Source organism: Triticum aestivum, chromosome 4A (assembly GCF_018294505.1).
Source record: "Triticum aestivum cultivar Chinese Spring chromosome 4A, IWGSC CS RefSeq v2.1, whole genome shotgun sequence".
In the NCBI taxonomy this organism is placed as follows: Eukaryota; Viridiplantae; Streptophyta; class Magnoliopsida; order Poales; family Poaceae; genus Triticum; species Triticum aestivum.
Window position 1 is genome coordinate 174502827 of NC_057803.1, and position 9932 is coordinate 174512758.

The window sequence follows — 9932 nt, forward strand, 5'->3', positions numbered from 1 at the left end:
GGAAGATTAGATAGTGGCGCAACGGGTGGAGCATACGATTAGCGTTGGTGGTAACTGTCATCACTTCTTTTACTACATTTAGTAAAGGTTGTTACGGGTAGGTGGGAACAGAATATCATTTTGGGTCGTTACCATATTTCCCACATATATTACGAGGAGGTGGAGGAACTAGTGGAGGAAGTCAATGCGCGCGGCCTGGCCAGAGAGTAGAATAGCTAATTCTACGCTCAGGCTTAGTTTAGCGCCACCGTATATATATACGGTAGCGCTAAAGTGAGCGTGAGCGCAAATACTCTAATCCTGCGCTCCGGCTGCTGCGTGCGCGCCGCTCCACTAATCTCAGTAAAAAACCTATCAGACATAGTAAGGAAATTAAACGGTTATTGGTTGGGCCAAACCACTCCTCCGCCTTGTCCATGTGTGATCGTAAAATAAGTAATACTGGTAGTAATCCTATTACGGACTCCAACGAACCATTTCTCCAACCCTTAATCGTTTAGTAAAGTTGCCTGTTGAAAATAGTAATCTTGTTACTGCCTTGTATCATACTAGTCCTGCATTGAATCGGTATGGTAATCCAGTTACCATGCTGACACACACAAAATAATTCATAGTAACACGTGTATTGAGTATAGTAATCTTGTTATTGGCTATCATCAAAAAGTGTCACGCACCAATTCGTCACACACAAAAGTAATGGGACAAACCAGTTTTACTACCAGTACGATTTACTATCGTACTATGGGTCAATCCCTTGTAAAACACATCCGCTTTGGTTACGTTGATAGATGCTCATTACGGTTGATTCCTGGGACGTCTTGGCCTGGATGGATTAACTAACTAGCACGTCGGTTGAAAGATGGGTCGGAGCGTAGAATAAAGAAAATGCGCTCAGGCTCACTTTAACAACCCTATATATATATATATATATATATATATATATATATATATATATAGTAATGCTAAACTAAGCATGAGCGTAGAATAACTTATTCTACACCCCTAATAATGCTCTATACAAAATACAGTAACATAGCATATAAAATACAGTAACTTTTTTGAGAATATAGTAAATCAAAAACTTGGTTAGTAAAAAAAATATTTCAGAATTACTACATTTTGTATATTGTTTTACTAGATTTTGTACGTAGCGTTACTGGAGTGTAAAATAAGCTATTCTACACTCAAGCTTAAATATTCAAGACCCTGGGTGAAGAATAAATAATCGGGACTGCTAATTTTCATCCGGATGAAAATTATTGGCGTTCATCCGATTTGTGAGCGGTTTGATCTGTGTCCTGATATTCGTCTGATCTCTCGCTATGACCCGGGCTGGTTTATCGGGCGCGCTCAATTTCCGGGGGAGACCCGTTCTCGCTCGCGACCCGTGTCTGTGTTTTTTTTTCTTTTTTGAATTTTTTTCATTTCGCCCCTGTAGCTTCCAGGTTCCCTTCCCCTCCCTCTCGTTCCCTTGTCATTCCCAACACGCAACCAGAACAGAGTCCAGAGAGAGATTCATGGCGCCCCGGTGGTTCCCTATCCGCTTGATTAGCTAGGGTGTGGTGAGGCGTCCGGCGTTCGCCCTCCGGCTGCTTCGCTCCCGTCCGGCCGCCCATCCTCTCCTGCCCCCCCCCCCCCCCCCCCCCCCCCCGCTGTCAGCGCCGTTGGTCTGCAGCATCTCTCGACCACCGCACCCACCCCCGGCCTCTATTTCTGCCCCGGCGACTTCGCTGGTCTTCGTGATTCGGTATGTTCATGAGTTCTGTGTAGGATTTTATTCTCAGATCTATCCTCTTTTGTCTGATGCGTGTGGTTTGCGGTGTAATCTGGGATCAAATCTTGTACTCACAGCTAATTCTAGGGTGTGTACTTTGTGGTCTGATTTGATCTATTCTCTGGTTGTATCCGGTTGATTGAATCTCTAGATATTTGAGTTTGAACACACTGGATTCGTGTTTCAGTGTCTTCAAATACATGTTCATGGTTGTAGGTTTTGTACGCCCTATGCTGTTAGGTTTGTTTGTTGATTTACCACCTAAATCAGTAGCCGAATTGGTTTGCTCCAGCCATTCAAGCCGCTAAGCCAATTTCAGTGGCCTCTATAGCAGGCGGTTATTAGTTGCTGGTTGTCCTCGCTCTGCAAGTATCAGCCTCAAATCTAATGGTCACTGTTTTGTTGTTGTGATGTATTTTGGGTCAGCAGAGCAAAACTAGAGTAGAGTGTCTTCAGAGTTTGTTGGTTGTAATGTATGATCAGTGTTAATCCTTTGTGCAGCAAGCTTAATACTAGTAGGTGTTAATCCTGCAGTTAGTTGTCGCGGGAGTGTCCATGTCATGATCTGTAACCGTTGTGGGCTCCGAAGTACTTTTGGGTTCTCCGGAGCTCGTTAGCTTTTCCGTAGTGCTTTGTATCCGCGTCGATTGTATTTTCCGTTTCCTGTTGTCCTGTTGGTTGTAAGGTGTGGTTATTGCTTTATATATATAGCGGGGCGAAAGCCTTTTTCGGTAATCCTGCAGTTAGCAAGTACTAAGGCTCAGGTCTTCTGAATCTAACAAGCTTAGGTTCGATTCAGGGGGGCTTTGGTCTGTTCATCTTTTCAGGGGGAGTAGTAATTGTACATGTATTTTTCTAGTGGGCAGTAGTTCATGTTCAGGGGGGCTTGATGTGGGTTTTTCTTTATTAGATGTACTATTCAGGAATAGTAAGGGATATATATGTGAGATTGCTGTACTTCTCCACCCTGGTTTTTTTGTTAGTGTAATTTTAGTGGATTGTAAGTTGCATTTCTTAGTGTAATCCCTAGTGGATTTACACTGTAATTCTTAGTGGATTTACACTGTAATTACATTTGAATTTGCACTGTAATCTTCATCGGAATTCTAGTGTATTTTCTTCATGGTTTTTGCACTGTAATTATGGTTGGGTTTATATTGTAATTCTTAGTGGATTTACACTGTAATTCTTGGTGGATTTACACTGTAATTACATTTGGATTTGCACTGTAATCTTCATCGGAATTCTAGTGTATTTTCTTCGTGGTTTTTGCACTGTAATTATGTTTGGGTTTATATTGTAATTCTTAGTAGATTTACACTGTAATTATATTTGGATTTGCATTGTAATCTTCATCAGAATTCCAGTGTATTTTCTTCGTGGTTTTGCACTGTAATTATGTTTGGATTTACACTGTAATATTCATCGAAATTCCAGTGCATTTTCATAGTGGATTTAGACTGTAATTATATTTAGATTTACACTGTAATCTTCATCTGAATTCCAGTGTATTTTTCTTAGTGGGTGAAGTGTAATTCTCGGTTGGTTTCCACTGTAATTTGCAGGGGATTTCTTCACTCTAATTCTCAGTGGGTTTCCACTGTAATTCCACTTATTAGCTATAATTCCAATTGGATTTACAGTGCAAATCAAGTTGCACTGATATCGTCAGTGGGTTTAGTGTAATTGACGGTAATTCTTATTTTTGGATTTTTAGTTTTTGTGGTTTTTATGGAGTATTCCTTACTGGAATTTACACTGTAATTTGTAGTGTTTTGTTTCATCTTTTATAACTTACGGTCTATATTAATCTGAATACCTGTGTAGTTACCGTCTAAGTTAATGTACATTAACCCTGTAACTTACTATCCCATTTACAGTCTATTTTTCAGTGTACACTGTAAAGTCATTTGGATTCTATGTAATTACACCGTAATGTTAGTACACTTGCACTCTATTTCCCTGTGTAATTTTGTTGAATTTTATTTGTAATTGTAATGATTTACATTTGTAATTACAGTAAGTTAATGTAGATTTTTAACCCTGCAATTGTAATGATTTACAATTGTAATGACTTACATCTGTAATTACAGTCTGTAATTACTATCCTATTAGTGTAATTTCCAATCTATTTTCAGTATTTACACTGCAAATTCATTTGGATTGTATGTAATTACACTGCAATTGTAGTGCACTTGTACTCTATTTCCCTGTGCAATTTCAGTGAATTACATTTGTAATTGTAGTGACTTATATTTGTAATTGCAGTTTAAGTTAACTGTAAATTTTAACCCTATAACTTACTATATCCTATGTATTGTAATTTCCAGTCTTTTTTCAGTGTATTTACAAGGAAGGTCAGAGTAATTTACAGCCAAGTTGTAATGTGACAAAATATCACAGTAATCTCTCAAGATATGTTGATTTTTGTATTTTTTGAGTGTAAGTACAATGCGTAGCTTCAGAAATTTGGACCATACATCTAGGTGTTTTTTTATTCTATCTACTCAAGACTTAAATTTCTCTACTGTGTGCATATGACAGTTACTGGGGTCTAATAGCAAGAGAATTAAGTCGGTCATTTTGGCTTCATCTTACATGGAGTGCATCTTCATCTTGTTGGTATGACTTCTTGATGCTGAAATTTTCGAAGATAATGAAAGCATTCAATAGTGTTTGTTAGCAAGTGTACTCTACTTATTTTCCGATTTTCACTGCACTTATAAGCTGTTTACAGTGTAAAAAGTTGAGATGCAGTTTTGCAGGCATGATTTAAGACGATTACTATTTTTTACGCTGTAAATCTACTATAAAATGTCACTGTAACTTGTAGTAATCTATTCTGTAATCCTATTGTAAATTACTTTGTAATTGTGACTGGAACAATGGCTTTTCATTGCAATTCTACCGTAAATTAGCATTGTGATTTTGCAGTAACTCTACTGTGAATTATATTTTTAAATCTACTGCAGCTGCACTGTAAAAGTCACTGTAATTTGCTAAATTGATCACTGCTCACAGTATTTTGATTAATCTTTTTGTAGAGTTCCTGTTTTATGTTTCCGGTACTGCGTAAAGGGGGAATTTGACCATGCCTTTTCTTGCCAATGTTGATCCCATGACCTCCTTCTCCTTTTATAATCTGCTTTTCTTAATTTTCTGCAATGTAACGCTAGTTTTTCATGTCCATGTTTCGTGCAGATTCTGGGAAGTAGGAGAGGGAACTGTTCACAGGGAGGTAGAGAAGATTGCCAGGAGAGGATCTCTTACATGTGCATCCATGATTTTCTCCAGGTTTGCCCTCTGGATCTTGGAGGAATTCCCCCTGTGATTTCTTCTTTGATGGGGTGGACAAGCACATCGACACATTCAGGGGACAGGAGCAAAACGGAGGGCATGTGACACTTGTTGAACTCTGTGTTGCCAAAAAATATGACTAAAAGGATTTCAATCGAATGCAAAACAGACAGTCCCCGAAACACATATCATCTTGGATTTATTGGTGGATTTACAGTGTCTTTTTAGTGGATTTTACAGTAGTTTCTTTAATGTTCCTTACAGTGTAATTCTTAGTGTTTTATCTTATCAGTTTTTCAGTGCAAAAGTGTAATTCTAGTGGATTTTACACTGTAATTGTTAGTGTTTAATCTTAGCAATTTTTTAGTGGAGTTACAATGTAATTTTAGTGGATTTTTGCAGTGTCACTTTAATGCATCTTTCATTATAATTCTCAGTGGGCATGATAGAAATTAATGTGGTTTTTAGTGAATTTTACACTGTATTTGTCAATGTATTTTTTAGGTGACATGGTCTTGGTGTTTTTTCTCCCTTTATTAGCCTAGTGATCATGGAAAAGCTTTGGGTGTATCGTTGTGGTTCTTTCAATTCTTGGTTGTCATTCTGTCCGGGTTGGAAAAGTTGGGGTGTGGACCCGTTAATTTGTTTAAAAGCGGGGCAGAAAAGAAAACATGGGACAGGGGATAGTTGGCATACTGTGGTTGGCTGAAAATCTGGATAAAAGCTAATTGAATTTCATCCGGATGTAGAATAGACAGTCCCTAAATAATTCCTCATCCCAGTCGATCCACCCAGCCATCCGACACGTGACTGGACTCCATCTCACCCACCCGCCCGCACCGCTCACCAGACGAGGTAATTTATTCACTACCAACTGTTTTTTTACGATGGGAGCAGACCCCACTCTCCGCAGTTTCTGATGCTATTTGGGAACGGAAGCGGCGAGCGGTTCGGAGCTGAGCGACTAGGTTTCCGCGGTGAGCCGACGGCAGCTGCCGGTGGATTCGGGTCTGCGCGACGCTGGGAGTGGCCCTGTTGGCTGGGTGCAGCGTCCAGGCGAGCAGCGTTTTCCTCGTCGGCCGACGGCCATGCCACGACCAGCCTCCACCCTCCGCTCCCTTCGTCGCGCTGGCGATGGCCCGGCCTGCCTGCCATTCCCCGCCCCCGAGCCCTGCCATATCCTACCGTTGTCCCATCGGGGCCGGAATCCCTCCCACTTCCTTTTTCCTTTTTGTTCCGCATAACAACAGGGAGTCTCTGTATGTAGCAACGACAGCGGCCCCCTTCCTAGAACCTTTGAAAGCAGACTTCGCGTAAGATGCCCTTACTTCTTTAACGAGCTAGACGAGGCTCCATGGCCTTCGTGTCCTAGCTGCTACCCTCCGGACAGGTTTCTCTCTTTTCCTGTTTCCTTCTCCCCCTCTGTATGTGTGTGCATGAGTGCGTCTGTATTCTTCTGATTAGTCAAGTACTGATGGTTAGATTAATTGGCATGTTATGCAGGACGAGTATTTTGCAGGAAGCCCCATTAGTAGGTTTATATTATTGTTTGGCTTTGGCTTCTGTATATGTTTATTCCCAATTAGGAATCAGCTACTGTACTACAGTAGCATGTCTCCCATTCTGAATCTCCAATGTATTTTAGAAATCCTATATTAATCATTTAATTTATGACATAATTGGAGAATCCTCAAACAAAACTTGTTGATTTGATGGTTGCAAACCTTAATGTTTCCATTTTTCAAATGCCATGTAATGTTTCTCATAGGCTAGACATATACATGTTGGCTTAAATCTGCATTTATGCTTGGCTGTCTATCTAAATCCAATTTCTTCCTTTATTTTTGTTGGTTTGATGATGCATTTCTCTCAGAGCTTAGTTATACTGTTGTTAGCTGAATTTAATCGTAGAATGATCTTTCCATGTCATGTAAAAATATCAACCTTCTCTTCTTTATGTTATGATGATTTTAGAATGTTATAGGTATACTGTTGTTAACTGAATATAATTATGGACTGATCTGATTTCCATGCCATGAGCAAGTATTGATTTATTCTTTCATGGGAAGTATCTGCTCCATGCTCCAGTTTGGTCACATTTAGTAAGAAATTCAGTTATTTGAATTTGAATAGATTGCCCATATGCAGAGGTTAAAGCATTGTATTTTTTATTTTGATCTCAGCCCCATATTTACTTTTTTAGGGCATAGCTGTCCTACAAGCTAAATACTCGTTTCGAGCTGAGATTATGTGTCGCCACCTTCCCCTCTCCATAAACGATTGCCAGTGACACCTGCATCAACGACTGCTTGGTTCTCTCCTGTAAGTATTCCTCCATCATCCTCTTATTTTTCTTCCTTTTCGTTGCCCGAAAATCTAGGTTTTTCAGATTTCCATCTCTCCCAGGCTCCCCTTCTCCTGATTCTTTTGTTTGGTTATCTTAGATGATTGTAAAATTAACAAAAGTTTCTTGTAAAAAAATACTGTTGTTTAGGCACCATACTACTGCATGCTAAGATTATTGTTGTGTACTTACTTCAATACTTCCCACTCCTTTTTCTACAAAATGTGTAAATGTAGTTGGATTTAGGTAAACATGAGATTTTGTTTGAAAAACCTTCGGATATCTTTGTCGTTTGGATATCAAAGTTCAGTATTATTGCTGCTCTGAAATAGTCGTATTCATATGAGAAGTGTTCAACTACTTGTACACGCTAGTCTTTTTTATGAGGAATTGAGGAAAAAGGCCATCGAGTCGCCTTGAGGTTGGGTGCAGCGGCAACATCGATAAAATAATAATCTGATAGGTGTCATATATATCCAGTTTTCCATGCAAGGTCAATTGCACTGCATCGCCTTCAGTTTCCCAAACTAAGGGATGTATCTGGTGCGCCAAGGCAATTGGTGCTACCGGTGTGCCGGTCGTCCGTTGCACATTCAAAAATGTTCGAAAAAATCCGGAAAAAAATTAGTGTATTGACACAACATAAATGTCTGTTGTCACAAAAATTTAGATCAATATTCGAAACATTGCTCGAGATAAAAAATAACAAATTTGATACTGAATAGTACATAACACAAGTTGGGCTTCAATTTTGGCCCATTAGCACATTGATGTCAAATTTGTCATTTTTGTATCTTGACCATTATTTTGATTTTTGATTTGAATTTTTGTGACAACATAAATTGATGTTGTATCGATACACTAATTTTTTTTTCAGATTTTTTTTGAACATTTTTGAATGTGCAACGAGGTCCGGTGCACCGGTAGCACCAATTGCCTTGGTGCACCGGATATGTTCCCTCCCAAACTAAGCTTCGATCTACTTACTAGTAGCTACTAGACAATAACACATGTTTACCCTCCTTGTTTTCAGTCAACATAGTAATTTGTCATAATAAAGTTAGTTGTGTATGTAGCAAACTTACCACGCTTTCAAGTGAAATTAATTTAGTTAACTTACTAAATTTGAATCGGTATCGAAAATTGTGCCTACAAGCTCAAGTACTGGGGCTTATTCTTTCCTTCATGATATTATATCTAGTAGCCACCAGCTCAGACCATATTTATTAGTTACTTGTTCAATCCATTCTATATCAAAAATATAGAGCATGGTCTAGGAAATATCCTTGCAAATCAGTTCAAGTGTCATACCCTTGTTTTGTGTGGCAATCGCATGTATACATAGTCCATTATAAGATATTGGAAGAATGACTTTTGTTGTAGTGAGAAGAATGTACTACAACAAAGTCATTCTTCTACTATCGTATAATGGACTATGTATATGTGCGATTGCCACACAAAACCAGAGTATCACAAATATCTAAAAAATTCTTGTTTCTTCTCACTACAACAAAGTCATTATTCTACTATCGTACAATGGACTATGTATACGAGCGTTTGCCACACAAAACAAGAGTATCCACTTAAACTGATTTGCGAGAATTTTTTTAGATATCTTCCCACTGATTTGTACAAATGAGTCTTTTTCTCATGTTTTATCTGGCGCCATGGTTAAGGACAGCTAGCAAGGCTCTACCTACTTGGGTGCTTTTCTCGCATGCTTTTGCTGGACTATGTATCATCATTCTGGTCACACCAACAAAATGGTTGGGTATTGCTTGGTTTGCATGATAAGAGATAATGTTTGTGCATGGTTTTCTTTGTAAAATGCTCTCTCTGGTTGCCATATCTCTCGATTTGGAAAATATTGTGGTAGAAGATGAAAAAGTAGTGCGAAAAGAAACAGTAGTGTCTTTTATAGTGATCATGATATCTTCTGTTCTTTCACCAGGAGAAGACAAGTGTGCAAAAATCTTCCTACGAAATCTTGCTGTGGTTAAGCTGGCAATTTCCATCACAATCTGGGCAAAAGACATTCTGGCAGCCATTCTTCTACTTGCTGCACTGCATTTTTATGTATTTTCATTCCACATGAGCACGTTCATGTGTTTTCATTTTTTTTTTGAAGCTATGGCCATTCATATCTTGTATTCTGCTGAAATAATGAATGTAAATATTGTTTACTATAATTTTGTGCCAAAATTATTTGAATTTTCTGGTTGTCACCAAACCTGTGTGAACAATTGGTGTTGATGTTCCCTTTTCTCCTCCCTACTCTATGTACACTGTTTACATCACGATAGCTATATCTACATAGGAATTGAGCTACGCATGTTAGATACTAAAGTTCAGAAAGAACATAAATATACGCATCTCGCGTTTGGAACTGACAAGGGTACTAACGTGGAGGTGTGCATGGCTGGATGATGCGACAATGAGTTATTGTTGGCCATCGCAACAATTGGGCAGTCTTTTTTTTTTCTTTTGCGAGTGAACAATTGGGCAATCGACAGACGT

General features: G+C 38.9%; 1 long non-coding RNA gene across 2 annotated transcripts; it reads left to right on the top strand.

Annotated features, from left to right (window-relative positions):
- Nucleotides 1-1457: 1457 nt before the first annotated feature.
- On the top strand, nucleotides 1458-9658 carry LOC123085752 (uncharacterized). Of its 2 annotated transcripts, XR_006439871.1 has the most exons (7): nucleotides 1460-1747; nucleotides 3340-3466; nucleotides 4105-4216; nucleotides 4319-4396; nucleotides 4976-6461; nucleotides 7275-7393; nucleotides 9367-9654. It is a non-coding gene; the product is annotated as an uncharacterized lncRNA (long non-coding RNA). The 2 variants fall into 2 exon arrangements; XR_006439870.1 differs by having other exon boundaries at nucleotides 1458-1747; nucleotides 4976-7393; nucleotides 9367-9658.
- Nucleotides 9659-9932: the final 274 nt, after the last annotated feature.